The sequence below is a fragment of the Triticum aestivum genome, chromosome 1B (genome assembly GCF_018294505.1).
Source record: "Triticum aestivum cultivar Chinese Spring chromosome 1B, IWGSC CS RefSeq v2.1, whole genome shotgun sequence".
In the NCBI taxonomy this organism is placed as follows: domain Eukaryota; kingdom Viridiplantae; phylum Streptophyta; class Magnoliopsida; order Poales; family Poaceae; genus Triticum; species Triticum aestivum.
The window spans coordinates 653,248,689-653,260,833 of NC_057795.1; the positions used below are offsets into that span (position 1 = coordinate 653,248,689).

At 50.6% G+C, this 12,145-nt stretch overlaps 2 pseudogenes; both read right to left on the reverse strand.

Annotated features, from left to right (window-relative positions):
- Positions 1-2,798, reverse strand: LOC123098766 (desmethyl-deoxy-podophyllotoxin synthase-like; annotated as a pseudogene).
- A 1,180-nt stretch (positions 2,799-3,978) lies between these two features.
- On the reverse strand, positions 3,979-11,816 carry LOC123098777 (desmethyl-deoxy-podophyllotoxin synthase-like; annotated as a pseudogene).
- Between the last annotated feature and the right edge of the window lie 329 nt (positions 11,817-12,145).

The window sequence follows — 12,145 nt, forward strand, 5'->3', positions numbered from 1 at the left end:
CTAGACTCCGGGAATAGGTACGCGAAGGACAGGGTGCAACGGGAGCTGGTCCGTCCGCCGTGCGGTGAGGCCAAACGTCTGTCATGTTGAGCTCCGCTGAGCCTGGCCCTGGTGGCTTCCAGTCAAGATGAAAGAGCATACTTGCAAGTGGGAGTTTGACGCCGGCGCTGAACGGCAAGAATGTAAAGTCACCACCCCCACAGTCCGCCTTTGCTGCTTCTTCCTCGGAACCGTTCTGGCCGGAACTCCTCGGACGCGTCAGGCCAGTAGCGCTCATCGCGGCTCAACGCCCAAGCATTGACCAACACCTATGTGCCCCGCTCCACGTCGTATCCCTGCACTTGGCACGGTTCCTGGAACTCGCGGAACAACAACGGCAAGGGCGGGTGCAGCCGCAGCGTCTCTCGAATGACAAGGCGTAGGTATGATAGCTCGCTTAGGGCGTGCTTGACCACGGTGCCATGGGCATGGAAGACTTGTCGCACCTCAGCTGTCGCCTTCTGCATGGCCATCGGGTTGTTGATCAACTCTGATATGGCCCACTCAATTGTCGTAGTTGTTGTTTCACTACCCGCGGAGAACACGTCCTGTCCATAAAATATGAGATTTTAAATGAATACTAGTCAATGTGTATGTGCAATGCACGTTAATTTAGAAGTATATTACATGGAGATACTAAATAGGATATTATTTGCGTGTTATTATGTGATTAGCACTATATTTGGTATGAAATTAAATGCATGCTAAACATGTTGAGTGCTCGACATTGAAGCAGTCTAGGTCGTTGGATTGACATGATTTGATGGCCGAGATTAATTGGATCTGCCCTTTTGGTTTTTTATATTGATATAGATAATGACCTGCATGAGCGTCTTACGATAACTCTCTTCAATTTAACTTATCAAGCAGTGTTAGCTTACGGAGATGTTTTCATGCCTTGCGTATATTTTTTCAAGTACGCCGATAAGTGCCACACGTGTGGGTGTTAGAGGATCTGCCCATACATTTTGTGTGGTGTATAAAAGGAACAGCCCACACATCTACATGTGGGCAAAACAAATAATGCCCACACACCTCTTTTTTCCCTCCCGATCCTCTCACACGCGTGTGTGTGCGCGAAATAGATAACGCCCACACGCCCCGTGCGTCAGGCCTCGTACCTCGTGGTCCCGCACGCCCCGCGTGACAGTCACCGCGCGCTCGCAGTTGCCATGGTCCAGACCCTCGTCTATGTTCGTTTAACTTCAGTTGCCATGTCGCTGAACTACGGTTGCCATGTTGGACAACTATAGTTGCCACGGTTGCTCAACTGCAGTTGCCATGTCATGTCAAAAGATCCAGATGTCATTTTTGGGCAACTGCGGCTGTTGCCATGTATGGTCTTTTTTACTATAGTTGCCATGATTTCAAAACTTTAGGGGTTTGCCACCTACTAACACTAGGCAGTTGCCATGTATGGTCTGGTTTACTACATTTGCCATGATTTGAAAAAACCTTAGGAGTTGCCACCTACTAACAGTAGGCAGGTGCCGTGTAGCGCTACAAAAAGACATGGCAAAACAATATGTTCGGGTAAAAAGAGAGAGTTGCCATCTGCTTACAAGTACACTATGGCAGTTGTCGTGTACCCTACAAAAATACATGGCAACTGATATGTTCGGGGTAAAAAAAAAGAAAGAGTTGCCACCTGCTTATAAAGCACACTAGGGCAGTTGTCATATGCACTGCAAAACACATGACAAGTGGTAACTTGGGTGTGGGAGATGAGACGGGCGTGTGGGCGAGATGGCAAATGCCCACACACCAGCCCTTGTGCGTTAGTGGAAAGTGGCGTGTGCGTGAACTGCTGAACGCCCACACACCGGCCCTCCCGTGTGGTGAAACGAACGTGTGGGCGACCGGGTAAATGCCCACACACCAGTCCAGTCCTACATGGCACTAAAAATATGCCAAAATTCATGCGCTCACAAACGGACGCGGATCCATGCGCGTGGGCGAGATGCAAACGCACATACGTGTGGGTGTTAGTGTTTTCGTTTTTCAATAATAAATGTGAGTAAGACCGATATGCGAAGAGAATACTGTACTTACCAAGCTGATGGCTTTGACGGTGTCCATGTGGATGGGAAACTTGAGTCCACCCTCCTTCTGGACCTTGAGCAGCACGTCGAGCAGGTCCTCGGCGTGGCCTCCGCCGCCGTCCATCCTCTCCAGCTGCTCCTCAACGATGCCGTCGAGGATGTCGTACAGGGTGTGGCGGCACTCCTCGGCTCCACTGAACCACGCGGCGAGCTGTGACGATGGCCACATGTCGGCCAGGTTGAACCCCGACGCGAGCTGCGCGATGCGGTCGACCTCCCGGAGGAACGTGTCGCGCTCCTTGCAGCGGTCGCCTATCACGGCGCGCACGGTGTTGTCCGTCACGAGCATGGACAGCACCGCGCGCATCTCCATGAGGCGCGCGGCCTCGCCGACGGCGCGGAGCGCTGTGGCGACCTCCTCCTCGCGGATGGCGCGGAACGAGAGGACGTGACGCGCGGTGAAGAGCTCGGACACGGCGATCTTGCGGAGCTGGCGCCAGTACTCCCCGTAGGGCGCGAACACGATGTCCTGGCCGCCGCAGGAGACACGCGCATGGTGGTGCTCAATGGCCGTGTCGCGAACATGGTGTCGTGGTTCTTCATCACCTCGTGCGCCCCCTCCCGGGAGGACACCACCAGTGTCTTCACCTGGCCGAGCTGGAGCAGCATGGCCGGCCCGTGGCGCTGCGCCAGGTCGCGCATCGCGCGGTGAGGGAGCTGCCCGGCCAGGATGAGGTGATGCACGCTGCCGATCACCGGCAGCTGCCACGGCCCAGGCGGCTGTCGTAGGCCATCGCCACGTGGCCCCCACCGGCGGCCCGCAATCACGATGAGTAGCGACACGAGAGCTACGTGATGTAGGCATCCTCCATTTGCGCTCTCTCTGGCAGGAACTGGACGGCTGATAGATTAAGTAACAGGGGCTGGCCTCACGTCGACAATTGCATGCTTTGCAATCAGACCTTGGAGACTGCCGCTCATCTATCTCTATTTTGCTAAGGCTGGTCATAGTGGGAAGTAACTTAGACTAGTAACATGCACCTTTATAATGGGTAGTAACATATGGATGATAACATACAAGTCTTCATTAATTGAGACATAGACTCATTCTTCTTCGGGGTGTGTTATGTTAGAGTAGCATATTATGTTACCACGAGCATCTCTCCCCTCATTAATTTCATGCCACATAAGCGAATTTGTGTTGGGATGTGTTATGTTACTATCTAAGTTACTTCCATTATGACTAGCCTAAGGAGGTGTGGCAAAATTTTGCGGACTCTCATGCGTCCATGGTTACAAGTGTGCTCTCTGCTCCGTCAGTTAAACAAGTGGTGGGCTCGTCTTCATACTGCTGTGCCTACCATTGATAGCAAGATTCGTGTCACCACTGCTATGTATATCGCTTGGCATATCTGGAAGGAAAGGAACGCCAGAATTTTTGAGCACAAAGCGGCACCAGCGCATGTAGTCACGGGCAAAGCAAAGGCTGATATCTGCATTTCAAGAGGCAGCCAATATGTAACTAAACTCCCTTCTTCTGCTTTTACTTTTTTTCTTTGTTCCCTCTTGAGGCCCTGCGGCTGTTCCCAGCCTGCTCCCAAACTGTAATGGACACTATCTTCCCCTACTTAATGCAAAGCAGAGCTCCTGCTAGTTTGTCAAAAAAAAAAACCTGTGAGACGGAGTGTGTACTGTGTACAGGTGGTAGAAACTATATGTTCACGTCAAACATAATACTTAATGAATATAGTGTATAATTTTTTAGAAAATTAGTTGGAGATGCCGTATGTTGTGAAAACTAAACACATACGACTAAAAATTGTTTCTATAATTTGCATTGTAGAATATGTTAAAATAAAATAATTCTTTGGATGGTAGCAAGATGTATCAACTGAAATAAAACGTTCAACTATAATTGTATTTCAAATAGGTTAACAATACATTCAGGAACCACATATTGATCTAGCCCCACTACGCTAGCTAGTTATTGCACAATACTAATGATGTGATGCAACAGTAGAACTTTGCAATTTATTTTCTACGTGGGTATAATTATAATCTTACATTATACATCCATTTCTTATAGTTTATATATTGACTAAACTCCGGGAATAGGTATGCGAAGGACAGGGCGCAACGGGAGCTGGTCCGTCCGCCGCGCGGTGAGGCCGAACGTCTCTGTCATGTCGAGCTTCACTGAGCCTGGCCCTGGTAGCTCCCAGTCAAAGTGGAAGAGCAGGCTTGCAAGCGGGAGCTCAACGCCGGCGAGGCCAAACGCCATCCCGGGGCACATCCTGCGGCCGGCACCGAATGGCACGAATGCGAAGTCACTACCCCCGAAGTCCGCCTTTGCTGCTTCTTCCTCGAACCGTTCTGGCCGGAACTCCTCAGGTGCGTCGGGCCAATAGCGCTCATCGCGGCATAGAGCCCAAGCATTGACCAACACCTGTGTGCCCCGTGACACATCATATCCCTGCACTTGGCACGGTTCCTGGCACTCGCGGAACAACAATGGCAAGGGCGGATGCAGCCACAGCGTCTCTCGAATGACCAAGCGTACGTACGGGAGCTCGCTTAGGCCGTGCTCGGCCACGGTGCCATGGGCGTGGAAGGCTTGTCGCACCTCAGCTGTCGCCTTCTGCATGGCCATCGGGTTGTTGATCAGCTCTGATATGGCCCACTCAATTGTCGTAGTTGTTGTTTCACTGCCCGCGGAGAATACGTCCTGTCCACAAAACATGAGATTTTTAGATGAATAATGACCCGCATGAGATAACATGCGTTTTACGATAACTCTGTTCACTTTTAACTTAGCAAGCAGTGTTAGCTTACGAAGATATTTTTATGCCTTGCGTATATTTTTTCAATAATAAATGTGCAAGTAAGACCGATATGCGAAGAGAATACTGTAGTTACCAAGATGATGGCTTTGACGGCGTCCATGTGGATCGGAAACTTGAGACCACCCTCCTTCTGGATCTTGAGCAGGACGTCGAGCAGGTCTTCGGCGTGGCCTCGCCAGGTGCTCCTCAACGATGCCGTCGAGGATGTCGTACAGGGTGTGGCGGCACTCCTCGGCTCCACTGAACCAAGCGGCGAGCCGTGACGACGGCCACACACTGGTGGAAAAACAGGCTTCCGTCCAGCCCCATAAGTCGCGAAGCTGTAGGAACCGCGACTAATGGGACCTTTAGTCGTGGTTCTGGAGGTGAACCGCGACCAAAGGCCTGGGCCCAGGGCGCTCGGTGGCCAGCTGGCGCACGTGAGGGTCTTTAGTCGCGGTTGGCCAGGACAACCGCGACTAAAGGCCTTCGGGCACCTTTAGTCACGGTTTGCCAGGCCAACCGCAACTAAAGCCCCTCCCCTATATATACCCATCCAGCAGCCAACACTTAGCCATTTGGAGCCATTCTCTTCACAAGTGGGTGTAGGTTTGTTTTTGGTTCCTCTTATGCACATAAGGTGTTTGATGAAATGCCCCAAGAGCATGAAACAAACATGACATGAAGTGTTGGAGCCACACTCCTCGATCGCGGTTAGCAACTTGATGAACCTTTGATGTGTCCTTGATAAAATATGCATGTGTGTAGTTCATTGTTTAATTTGTATTGTTTGTAGCTAGTTAGTTTATCAAATGCATGATGGTTAATTATATATTTTATATTATAATAATGCAGATGAATCGGCAATGGATGTACGGTAACCGACTCTCCGGCGAGTTCACTACGGGTTTGAAAGATTTCCTCGTAGTGGCTAATGCGAACAAGCAGGGGGGTTTTGTTATCTGTCCATGTGTTATCTGTAAGAATCAGAAGGGTTACTCTTCCTCAAGAGATGTTCACATGCATCTGCTTCGGCACGGTTTCATGCCAAGCTATAATTGTTAGACCAAGCATGGAGAAAGAGGGGTTATAATGGAAGAAGATGAAGAAGGGGATGATTTCATCGATGAAAGCTATCTTGCTCATTTCGGTGATACTTTCATGGAGGATGCTGAAGGTGAAGGGGAAGGTGAAGAAGAGGCACGTGATGATCCCGTTGATGATCTTGGTCGGACCATTGCTGATGCACGGAGACGCTGCGAAACTGAAAAGGAGAGGGAGAATTTGGATCGCATGTTAGAGGATCACAGAAAGGCGATGTACCCCGGATGCGATGATGGTCTGAAAAAGCTGGGCTGCACACTGGATTTGCTGAAATGGAAGGCAGAGGTAGGTGTAGCTGACTCGGCATTTGAAAACTTGCTGAAAATGTTGAAGAATATGTTTCCAAAGGATAACGAGTTGCCCGCCAGTACGTACGAAGCAAAGAAGGTTGTCTGCCCTCTAGGTTTAGAGGTTCTGAAGATACATGCATGCATCAACGACTGCATCCTCTACCGCGGTGAATACGAGAATTTGAATGAATGCCCGGTATGCACTGCATTGCGTTATAAGATCAGAGGCGATGACCCTGGTGACGATGTTGAGGGCCAGAAACCCAGGAAGAGGGTTCCCGCCAAGGTGATGTGGTATGCTCCTATAATACCACGGTTGAAACGTCTGTTCAGGAACAAAGAGCATGCCAAGTTGTTGCGATGGCACAAAGAGGACCGTAAGTCGGACGGGGAGTTGAGACACACCGCAGATGGAACGCAATGGAGAAAGATCGATAGATGGTTCAAAGATTTTGCAGCTGACGCAAGGAACATAAGATTTGCTCTAAGTACGGATGGCATGAATCCTTTTGGCGAGCAAAGCTCCAGCCATAGCACCTGGCCCGTGACTCTATGCATCTACAACCTTCCTCCTTGGTTGTGCATGAAGCGGAAGTTCATTATGATGCCAGTGCTCATCCAAGGTCCGAAGCAACCCGGCAACGACATCGATGTGTACCTAAGGCCATTAGTTGATGAACTTTTACAGCTGTGGGGTGGTGTCCGTGTGTGGGATGAGCACAAACAAGAGGAATTTGACCTACGAGCGTTGCTTTTCGTAACCATCAACGATTGGCCTGCTCTTAGTAACCTTTCGGGACTGTCAAATAAGGGATACAATGCATGCACGCACTGCTTACATGAGACTGAAAGTGTACATTTGCCAAATTGTAAGAAGAACGTGTACCTTGGGCATCGTCGATTTCTTCCGAAAATTCATCCAGTAAGAAAGAAAGGCAAGCATTACAACGGCAAGGCAGATCACCGGCCGAAGCCTGCGGAACGCACTGGTGCTGAGGTATTTGATATGGTCAAGGATTTGAAAGTCATCTTTGGAAAGGGTCCTGGCGGACAATCAGTTCCGAAGGGAGCTGACGGGCACGCAGCCATGTGGAAGAAGAAATCTATATTCTGGGAGCTAGAATATTGGAAAGTCCTAGATGTCCGCTCTGCAATCGACGTGATGCACGTTACGAAGAATATTTGCGTGAACCTCCTAAGCTTCTTGGGCGTGTATGGGAAGACAAATGATACAAAGGAAGCACGGCAGGACCAGCAACATTTGAAAGACCCTGATGACCGGCATCCGGAATGGTTTCAAGGTCGTGCCAGCTACGCTCTGACCAAAGAAGAGAAGGTCATCTTTTTTGAATGCCTGAGCAGTATGAAGGTCCCGTCTGGACTCTCGTCCAATATAAAGGGAATAATAAACATGGCGGAGAAAAAGTTCCAAAACCTGAAGTCTCACGACTGCCACGTGATTATGACGCAATTGCTTCCGATTGCTTTGAGGGGGCTCCTGCCGGAAAATGTTCGAGTAGCCATTGTGAAGCTATGTGCATTCCTCAATGCAATCTCTCACAAGGTAATCAATCCAGAAGTTCTACCACGGTTACAGAACGATGTGATCCAATGTCTTGTCAGTTTCGAGTTGGTGTTCCCGCCATCCTTCTTCAATATTATGACGCACCTCCTGGTTCACCTAGTCGAAGAGATTTTCGTTCTCGGTCCTGTATTTCTACACAATATGTTCCCCTTCGAGAGGTTCATGGGAGTATTAAAGAAATATGTTCGTAACCGTGCTAGGCCAGAAGGAAGCATCGCCAAGGGCTATGGAAATGAGGAGGTAATTGAGTTTTGTGTTGACTTTGTTCCTGACCTTAAGCCGATTGGTCTTCCTCGATCGCGGCACGAGGGGAGACTAAGTGGAAAAGGCACGATCGGAAGGAAATCAACGATATGTATGGACGGCCATTCTCTGACTGAAGCACACCACACTGTACTGACCAATTCCAGCTTGGTGGCTCCGTACTTTGAGAAACACAAGAATATTTTACGTTCTGACAACCCGGGGAAGCCTGAATCCTGGATTAGGAAGGCCCACATGGAGACTTTCGGCAGTTGGTTGAGAAAACATTTAATGAATGACAATGATGTTGTAGATCAGCTGTACATGTTGGCCAAGACACCATCTTCGACTATAACGACTTTCCAAGGATACGAGATAAATGGGAATACATTTTACACGATCGCCCAAGATAAAAAGAGCACCAACCAAAACAGTGGTGTCCGCTTTGATGCAGCAACCGAGAATGGGCAAGAGGTCACATATTATGGTTACATAGAGGAGATATGGGAACTTGACTATGGACCCTCCTTTAAGGTCCCTTTGTTCCGGTGCAAATGGTTCAAGCTAACAGGAGGTGGGGTAAAGGTGGACCAGCAATACGGAATGACAATGGTGGATTTCAACAATCTTGGTTACCTTGACGAACCATTCGTCCTAGCGAAAGATGTCGCTCAGGTTTTCTATGTGAAGGACATGAGTAGCAAACCGAGGAAACGGAAAGATAAGAAAACGATCAGTACATCATGCGATGATCCAAAGCGCCACATTGTTCTTTCAGGGAAAAGAAACATCGTGGGAGTGGAGGACAAGACAGACATGTCAGAAGATTATAATATGTTTGCTGAAATTCCGCCCTTCAAAGTGAACACCGACCCAAGCATTAAATTAAATGATGAGGATGCTCCATGGATACGGCACAATCGTAAGCAAGCAGGGACACAAGGGAAGAAATGATGTGTAATAATTTATTGTACCAAACTTTGTTGAATGGATCATGTGAATTATATTACCCGTGATGTGTTTGGTGTCCATTTTCGAATGATTCGAGATACCACTGATGATACATGAAATTTGGAGTGATTTAGTCATACTGTCGTTGTACTGGTAGTCGTCGCCTTCTAAGTTGCCGCCGCCGTCGTCGCTGCTGTCGTCGCTGCTGTCGTCGCTGTCGTCGGGCGGCGCTCGTGGCTCGAACTGAGGGTAGCGCAGGCGGGGGATATCGCCGGCCGTGATGTAGTCCATGACGCTCTGCAGAGTCCGGCCATACCACCATAGCCGACGGCCGGCCTCGTGGAAGTTCCCAGGAGGCAGACCGTCCTCCTCATACCTGGCGAGCGCCCTCTCACGCCGATTGATGAAGAAGGCGTCCCAAGTATGCTGGTTATCGGGATGCCAGCGGGGATTCATCCGCTGCTCCGGCGTGAGGTCGAGGTAGTAGTGGTTCGTGATGGCCGCCCGGCGCGCAGTACCCTGAGGGACGGGAGGGACCGGCACGCCGCCGGCGCTTAGGCTCCAGCCGGTGGGGACGCGGTAGCCCGGTGGACAAGGGTAGTTCGAGGCGCAAAGTATGTAGTACCGTAGAATATGTGAAACTCCTTCAAAATTAAAATAAAGCACAAAAGAAATAAAACAATACAAATTAAACAGAAAACAATACAAATTAAAAAGAAAACAATACAAATTAAACAGAAAACAGGTTTGGGGGGGTGGGGGCTAAAACCCTAAACCTGCGGCGGCCTTTAGTCGCGGTTGGCCAGACCAACCGCGACTAAAGGTTACCTTTAGTCGCGGGCCGCCTCCCCAACCGCGACGACTAAAGGGGGGGCGCGGAAACGCAAAAAACCCGCCAAAAACCCTTTAGTCGCGGTTGGGCAGGCGACCCGCGACTAAAGGATGCCTTTAGTCGCGGGTCGCGTCGCCAACCGCGACTAAAGGTGGGGGGGCTATAAATACAAGGCTCCGATTCTCGTCTTCTCCGATTCCGATTCTCGCCTCGTCTCTGCCGCGCCCTCGACGCCGCCCGCCGTCGCCCTCGCCCTCGACATGAGAAGAATGCTGCAGAAGTAATTATTTTCATTCATTTGCGCTCTATATCGATCGGCCTATTTCGTTCATTTCCTAATATCAAGTAACTAATAACTCTCTTGTTCATTTAATTTTCTTTGCCTCGTAGGGTTTGGAGACGGTTCGTAGATACAAAGGTCGGTGAATTCAAAAAAGAGCTAGAATTCAAAAGGTCAAAGGCTAAGAATGCTGGGGATATTCAGCCACCGGAGACCAATCTATGTGGATACTATGTCTGTGAGATGATCCGGAGATACACCTCTGAGCGGGTTCCGAGTGATACCAATGCTCAGAGGAATAACCTCCGGTGGATGCTTAGTCCAGAAGCTCACTTCCGACCACTTCAAGAGGAACTAGCTGGATGGTTCAGCAGGGAAGTCCTCCATCCTAAAGGAGAACACTATTACGAGGACGTAGAACTTTATATGCATTAAATCATGTATGGAAACTTGTTCAAAATTGTATATGGTCATCCGATGATATTGAATATATATTGTATATTCCTCTTGAATTCTTTTTGGTTCTAATTTCAAATTTATTTGAAATTGTACATTCATATGCATGTATGTAGTACCGTAGAATATATGAAACTCCTTTAAAATTAAAATAAAGCACAAAAAAATAAACAATACAAATTAAACAGAAAACAGGTTTAGGGGGGGGGGCCTAAAACCCTAAACCTGTGGCGGCCTTTAGTCGCGGTTGGCCAGAAGAACCGCGACTAAAGGTCCTCCGCCCCGACGGCCGCCTGGCGCCCACGTGGACGGGCCGTTAGTCGCGGTTCTTAAGCAGCCGCGACTAAAGGTGGGGGGCTTTAGTCGCGCTTATTTGGTCGCGGTTGCGCAACCGCGACTAATGGCAGTTGCGAACCGCGACCAAAGGCCTTTTTTCCACCAGTGACATGTCGGCCAGGTTGAACCCTGACGCGAGCTGCACGATGCGGTCGAGCTCCCGGAGGAATGTTTCACGCTCCCTGCAGCGGTCGCCTATCACGGCGCGCACCGTGCTGTCCGTCACGAGCGTGGACAGCACTGCGCGCATCTCCACGGGACGCGCGGCGGCCGCGGCCTCGGCGACGGCCCGGAGCGCTGTGGCGACCTCCTCCTCGCGGATGGCGCGGTACGAGAGGACGCGGCGCGCGGTGAAGAGCTCGGACACGGCGATCTTGCGGAGCTGGCGCCAGTACTCCCCGTAGAGCGCGAAGACGATGTCCTGGCCGCCGTAGGAGAGCACGCGCATGGTGGTGCTCAGCGGCCGCGTGGCGAACATGGTGTCGTGATTCTTCATCACCTCGCGCGCCCCCTCCCGGGAGGACACCACCAGTGTCTTCACCTGGCCGAGCTGGAGCAGCATGGCCGGCCCGTGGCGCCGCGCCAGGTCGCGCATCGCGCGGTGAGGGAGCTGCCCGGCCAGGACGAGGTGGTGCAGGCTGCCGATCACCGGCAGCTGCCACGGCCCAGGCGGCAGGCGCCGCCGCGCGCCCTCCAGCGCCGGCGGCCCGCAATCACGATGAGCAGGGACACGAGAGCTACGGCGAGGCAGGCCGTGATGTAGGCGTCCTCCATTTGCGCTCTCCTCTGGGCTCGGGGTCTGAGCGATCCTTCCTTCCACTAGATGAAGTTCAGTTCGTGTGTTTGCAAGTTGTGACAGATGAACCGATCTCAACTGCAATTTATAAGATCACAACCTCGGCGTGCTGCGCTTTCATATTGCTGTGCATGGTCATGGGTCAACATTTCACGGCTCCTTTCCAGCCACGGTGACGCCATCGCTAGACACGTGTCATCCCTTTAGACATCTTGACGGAACATTTCTACGTGCATGGGCGGCACATGCATGTTTGACTTGTCCAAGAAATTTCACGCTTTATTGTCGCACTTGACATGTACGTCGGCACGTACGACGGTACGAGGCCTGAATCCTACGTGCATGCATGCATGCAAAATAGGCGGGATA